The sequence below is a fragment of the Macrotis lagotis genome, chromosome 3 (genome assembly GCF_037893015.1).
Source record: "Macrotis lagotis isolate mMagLag1 chromosome 3, bilby.v1.9.chrom.fasta, whole genome shotgun sequence".
Classification (NCBI taxonomy): domain Eukaryota; kingdom Metazoa; phylum Chordata; class Mammalia; order Peramelemorphia; family Peramelidae; genus Macrotis; species Macrotis lagotis.
This window is the reverse complement of record NC_133660.1, coordinates 245,422,730-245,430,309: the sequence shown is the minus strand read 5'-3', so window position 1 is coordinate 245,430,309 and position 7,580 is coordinate 245,422,730.

Sequence of the window (7,580 nt, the reverse complement as noted above, 5' to 3'; positions counted from 1 at the left end):
AAAGATTAATAAAGATAAGGAACCAAGTAGAGGTATTGAATTTGTCAAGAAAGGTTGCTTCAATCTCTAAGACTGAAGCAAAGGAAGAGAGTAAGTGGGGAGTTTTTGATGTATGGAGGAGAGGAGAGGATGGGGCCCACATTTGACTCTATCTGTTTTCTCAATAAGGTAAAAAGTAAGGTCATCCAAGAAGGTAAAAAGGGGAGAAGTTGGTGGGTTTGTTTTTTCTTTTCAGAAGAGATTTGGAACAGTGTCAATAGGGAATATAACTGGAAGACAATCAAAGATGGTTAAAAGACATTTTATGCAATGATAGACACTCAATTAAGTTTAGATAACAATGTTAAATGACTTCTTTTAGCAGGAATTCAACTGCAGATAAAGAGAATGCAGATGGTGATGCTATCTACTGCACAATCCCTTTCTTTCTTTCTTTCTTTCTTTCTTTCTTTCTTTCCTTTCTTTGTTTTTCCAATTACATGCAAAGGTAGATTTCAACAATCATTTTTATAAGGTCCAGGGTTTCACATTTTTCTCCCTTCCCTCCCTTCCCTCCCATCTCCCTGTACAAATCAATATAATATAGGTTATAACATGTATACCTATATTAAACATATGTTCATATTAATCATGTTGTGAAAGATGGATCCAATTAAAAAGAGAAAAAACACCATAATACATAAAACAAATTTGAAAATTTGAAAATAGAAAACTTTGGCTTGCATGCAGATTCCATTATTTCTTCTCTGGATGTGGATGGCATTTTCCATCACAAGCCCTTTAGAATTTTCTTTGATTATTGTCCTGTTGAGATGACCAAATTCATCATAACTCAATGTTGTTGTTAGTGTGTACAATGCTTTTCTGGTTCTGCTTACTTCACTCAGTATCAGTTCATGTAAGGTTTTCCTGGATTTTCTGAATCCTGTCCCTCATGACTTCCTAAAGAACAACAGTACTTCATCACATTTATATACCACAATTTATTCACTCATTCCCCATTTGATGGGCATCCCCTCAATTATCAATTCTTTGCCACCATAAAAAAGTTCCTCTATTTCTTTATCAGCTATCTATCTATAGATAGATATCTATAAATCTATAACATGATGTAATATAAAAAGACATAGACTTATCAAAAGACCTGACTTCTGTTCCATTCAATTTAATAAACACTTCACAGAATCCAGTCCTCTCACTGTATGAATGAGGATATTGATGGCTAGTGAGGTTTAGCGATTTGCCCAGGATCACACAGGTAATAAGTGTCTAAAACAGACTACATTCTCAGGTCTTAATTATTTCCTATTTATTCTGTGTATAATTTGCTTTGCATCTATTTGTTTGCATGTTGTTTCCTCCCAATAATCTCCTGAAGGACAGGGAGGCTAGGACTGTCCTTTGCCCCTTTTTGTATCCCCAGTACTTAGTACAATACCTGCCAGATAGTAGGTGGGTTTTTTAATAGATTCCCAACTCTGGATCCAATGCTCTATCCACTACATCACAATGATATGCCAGACATTGTGCAAGATATAAGTATAAGACAAAAGCAAAACAGTTGCTGCCCTCAATGAATTTACAATTTACAGAGAGAAAGTAACATGTATAGAAAGAAAGGAAGGAAGGAAGGAAGGAAGGAAGGAAGGAAGGAAGGAAGGAAGGAAGGAAGGAAGAAAGAAAGAAAGAAAGAAAGAAAGAAAGAAAGAAAGAAAGAAAGAAAGAAAGAAAGAAAGAAAGAAAGAAAGAAAGAAAGAAAGAAAGAAAGAAAGAAAGAAAGAAAGAAAAAGAAAGAAATATACAAAGCGAATATAAGTAACTGAAATAGGGTATTAAAAACTGGGGGAATCAGGAAATTCTTGCTGACTGAGTAGCATTAGAGTGGATACTTGATGAAAGTTTAGGGATTCCAAAGTGGGGGAGGTAAGAAGACAAAGAAGACACAGGGTATTGACTTTACTGTTTTCTAGCTCTGATTCTGTCACTACTAGTTGTAGGACATTAGGTATGACCTTTAAACTCTCTAACTTTCCATTCTCCCATATGCAATAAAAGAATTGCACTAAATTATCTCTGAGTCCTTTCCAATTCAAAAATTCAATGTCTCCCACTCTGATTTCTTGAAACACATCATTGTATCACCTTGCTTGTTCTCATTCCCCAAACAGTGAGGAAACAAGAAAATATTGGTACTCGAGCTTTCTACAACAGTGGATCACTAAGGGCTTCTCACTTCACAAGTGGAAAGTTACAAAAAGAAAAGATTTCCCTCATTTTGACCTTCAGAGAAATTGTCAACTGTGTTCTTTAACTTCATCTGAGGGAGTTGTGTTTTGTTTTGTTTTGATTTGCTGATAGGCATCTGTGGATGTATTTGAATAGTATGTATTTAAATAAATTAAATTCAGTGACCCATTTGGTATGACCAGTTCTAATAATTACAATGTTAGTTTCATCCATGTTTTTGTCAGAATTTTAGTCCTTCATACAGAGCCATTGTAATTAGTCAAAGAAGCTTAGAATTCAATATACCTCAAGATGAAAAATAAAACATTTGAACTTCTCAGGTTTTTTGAGGGTTAAGAAAAGATGGTAAATATTGATAGGCAAACAATGATTTTCCAGCACCTCAGGTGGTAACATCAACCCATCCACCATACAAGCCCTCAGAAAAAAATCAAAGAGTTGAGAGATCTAAGTGATCTTAGAGTGCATCTATTTGAACTTTTTAATCCTATAAATGAGGAAACAGGTCTAAATAAGTGAAGGGACTTGGTTACATGATAGATTCAAGACAAGTATCCAAGTTTCTTGATATCCTTTTCAGTCCTATCTCTATTTATTCTTACTGAATAAGAGTTTTTCTTTTATTTTTCTTGTTTAAACTCTGAGACTCTTTTTTTCTTAATTAAACAAGAATATAGATTAAATTATATGATCTTTATGCTGCCCAAATCACCCACTGAGCTTCTTCCTCTCAGTTCTATCTCACGCAAGCAGCAATCATGGCTCAGACATTGCCCCCTTTTCCTCCCTCCATTAAAACTCAATGGCAGGGGTAGCTAGGTGGTACAGTGGATAGAGCACTGGCCTTGGAGTCAGGGGGACCTGAGTTCAAATCTGACCTCTGACACTTAATAATTACCTAGCTGTATGACCTTGGACAAGTCACTTTACCTCATTTCCTTAGGTGGGGGGAAACAAAAAACAAACCAAAAAAACTCAATGGAAGTCAGCATATCTGCATCCCTAGCTATTGGGGAAGCTAAGGTGCATGAGTTCCAATCTATAGTCATGCTAAAGAAAATCAAGAGAAGGAAGGAAGGAAGGAAGGAAGGAAGGAAGGAAGGAAGGAAGGAAGGAAGGAAGGAAGGAAGGGAGGGAGGGAGGAGGGAAGGAGGGGGTAAGAAGGGAGGGGGAGGGAGGGTGGGATTTGTAAATAAACATTTTTACTTCATCCAGAGTAATCCAGATAATCTCTCAGAATCCTTCGGCTCTACAGCTATGAGATATGGTTAGGTCAAAATTATTTCCTCTTAAACCTAAAATGATAGTAGTTTACTCTTCAAGTGAAGTAAACTTTCCATATTATGTCCTAGTCATTACTTTTTCTCTGGGGGGGTAGTTTTGGGTTGGCGGGGGGCTTTGCAAAGCAGTGGGGTTAAGTGACTTGCCCAAGATCACACAGCTAAGTAAGTATCAAGTGTTTGAATTCAGTTCCTCCTGACTCTATCCACTGCACCACCCAGCTTCCTCCTTGTCATTACTTCTTTAAAAAAATCATGAAGACCAATTAAGTGGAGAAGAAGCATAGTATGATGGATAAAGAGTTAGTTTTGAAGTCAGGGGGGTTGGTTCCAGTCCTGTCTCTGACATGAAATGGTAGTGTGATACTGGGCAAGATACATAGCTCTAAACAACTGAGTTTCCTCATTTGGGAGTTCTCCACATCAAAGATATCACAGATCCAGACCCTGTCTCCCATGTCTCATCCCTATTTAAAAGTTACAAAAAAAAAATAAGCCTGAGAAATATATTAGGAGAATGTAGGCCGAATTGAAGACCTAAGAATTGTTGGACATAATCAGTTTCTCAACCAATATCCCCTGCCTCCTATCTCTACTATCTACTCATTAGGATAGTGAATTATGCTTAGTTTCAAGTCTGCTGAAGGAGTTTTCTCTTCCAGTATCATTTATATGTCTACCTCGTTGGTATACGTGGATCTGATCATTAGATACCATTTCCAGGGTTAGTCAGAGTAACAGTAATAAAACTTCAGGTTTAAACAGCTGTATTTTAACCAGGTTGGTAGGGAATGAGGGAGGGTTGTCTTCCTACTTTGATCAGCCCAAGTCATTTCAATACTGGAATCGTGACCCAAAGTCAGTTCAGTATGGCAGTTTTATTCCAATACGAACAGGATCAAGCTTTGGCTCACCAGATAGCAAAGTCTTATGTCTTACTTCTAATCCTCCTGTCTAAACCATCTGAAAAGCTGATAAAGTGATAGTTAATCCAAACCAAAAGATTTTACTACTTCTCGCCAACATTCACACATATACCCTTATACCACATACACCCACACACACACACACACACACACATACTATGCTACACACAGCCCTATGAGGAAGTAATTAATAATTTAGCAAGCAACAAAGCATTCTGATGGTTAAGAATATAAACGTTTAATTGATATTTGTTTCTACAGTAGCTTGATATTTCATTTCCCCAGGAGGGTAGTTTTCCCACTGCTCTGGGTTTCCCACAGTAAAATGGATCAATCCTGCAGATACCCAAAGGCAGTTAGTTAAGTACGAATGATGTTGGGTGATGGGTTTCTAGCAGATACAACACAGTAGCCATTGTATTTTAACCACTGACATTTATTTAGTGTTTTCAGAACTCATACATTATAGGATTAATTCTAATATATAACATCATTATATAATAAGCAAATATATAATACAATAAATTGCATTTGTACACATAAATACAAAATTTGAGGTAGGGCCTCAAGAATAATGACTTCTTAAATAAACAGTATATAATATGCACTATATAAGATATATACGATGTATCATTTGTAACATAATATATTTTCTTCATGTATAGCTAATGAAAAAATATAACGACCTGATTAGGGAGCATATATTTATTTTTCACAGGCAATAGTTTCCATAAGAAGAGCCTGTATTCATGACATTACGCATGAATGTAATTACCAATTAACCTATTCAGTGATAGGTCCGTAATAAAGTGCCAAAAAAGACACAAAAGACACAAGACATTATGCATGACAGACAACAGATTCTAGTTAAACACTAATTCTTATCCTAATGATGAAATACACCTATAAGGCAAATGGTAACCTGAAGATGTATTGAAACATGGCAGGAAAATCAAACTATTGAAGTCATAAGATTCTGCTTGCTCTCCAATGACAAGTTAAACCCCAGATCAAAAATGGACTCTTTCTTTGGTTGCAGGCTGCTTTGAGATGGCAAAGACAGAGACCATGAGATAGCAGAAGCACAGGATCCTGGACCTGGAAAGTCAAATCTCAGGATCTCAAGAGGACAGAAGTTCCAATATTTCATGATAACTGACAACTCTCTTTGTAAAAAATTGGGAATCAAGGGAATCAGTTTCCCTATTCCTTCCAAGCTGGAAACCACACAAATTATGGTTGAACACATGGGGAAATCCCCCTTGCATGGCTCATCCTAGCTTTCATTGTTGGGCAGCCCACAATTAAAAGTGCCCTGATCCATGTTATGCTGCCAAAAGCAGAAACCCTGAAAAGAGGAGTAATCAAGGTCAAACTCCCATCAACAAATACACACCAGGATGATCTTGCTGTCTATGGTCATCCAAAGCAATAGCATTATACAAGTCGCCAGGAAGGGGAAGATGATCAGCGAGCAATGAGATGGAGCAAAAGGAAATTCTGACCTTGAGCATGGAAAAATCAAGTTAATTGGTAGATAGACTGAAGGAGATAGTAAGCACTGAGGCACCTCCAGATGATCCATGAAATAGAATCTAATTAAAGGTTAGCTCAAGCCAAATAAACCATTGAGTATGGACAGTCCAGTCTGGTTCAGTTAAGAGTCATTCAGTTCAACCCTTATTTTTGAAGCATAAAGTGCTGCTGCTTCTTGCTGAAACACAAGTTGGTTACATTTCTTGCATATTAAAAATACTTGGAAGACCCCAAAGCAGTTGAGATCATCCAGGATTTTGCATTGAATGTCGTTTTCATGCACAAAACAAAAAGTAGGATTTTTGAACTGATACCAGAATTTTGCCTCTTTTGAACACATAAGCATTTGACAAACACAATTCTGAACAGATTGAAAGCTACTAATTTGCATGGCTAATATCTGCATAGAAAGCCACAACACCAATAGTTACAAAATATACAATTATTCTCCTTGGAGGACCTTACAGGAGCACTGGTTTTTCACGTATGGCTTTTTGTTTTGGAATGGGTTTCTGGCATTTGTTGGTGTCACTAAAATAATTTCACCAATGGAAAATTACCAAACTCTTCTGCACAATAATAAATGAACCACATTCCCCAACAATGTTCTTCAATAAAATGGAAAACTATCAGATAGTGGAGACTCCACATGCAGTTTAGAGTGATATTGGTCATTTTAAAAAAATAATTTACTTTTCTTCCTTGAGTTGGGTGCAGGCATTTTAATGTCACAGAAATATTTCTCAGAGCTATATTCATATTAGCTGAAACAATACTAAGAACTTGAGATACACTGGACTGAAATGCCCAGAAAGAAATCTATCTTATCTAACATCCCTGAACACAAAAGACTGAAAATTGGGAACGGCTTTCACAAAGAAAGAAATGAATTTTTAAAATTAAAATTCTTCAGATTTGCAGTCCCCAAGAAAAGTCAGGATTTTCTCACCTGGCACTCACCTCTTTAAACAATTTTCAAACAAGATTTCAAAATGGCAAGAAAACAACAGATGGTCAAAGAGAAGATACATGTGTTTTCTCTTCTTGAATAGATAAAATCTAATTGATACAAGGACAGCCACTTCCAACTACACAGTTTTTGAACATATCCAATTTTTTAAAAAGTTTAACCAGCAATTAGGTCAACTTGGGGGTTTGCATAAAACAAACCAGGTAATATTGGAAAGATTTTTTTCCTTTTAATCACCAAACAATAATCAGAAGGAATTGCATTGCCATCTAAAATCAAACTCAATTTTTATCCAGAAAGGTGAGAGAAAGAGAAAGACCAAGACAAAGATACACAAAAACACAAAAACAGAATGGATAGAGACAGAGACAGAGATGACAGAGACAGACAGAGAATAGAAAAAGACAGAGACTGAGAGACAGAAAATGGGGTGAGGGGTCCCCAGAATGGGGAAGAATCATCATTCCTTTTTACATGTTGGTAATTGATTTGTGGTCTTTTCTCAAATCATTAAAATGGAAAGACTTCTCTGATTTGAAAAGTAATTAATTTTATCACCAAACAGATTCCCTCAGCTGCCCTCCCTTACCACAATGGCCACTAAAGTCATTTGTTAGGGCC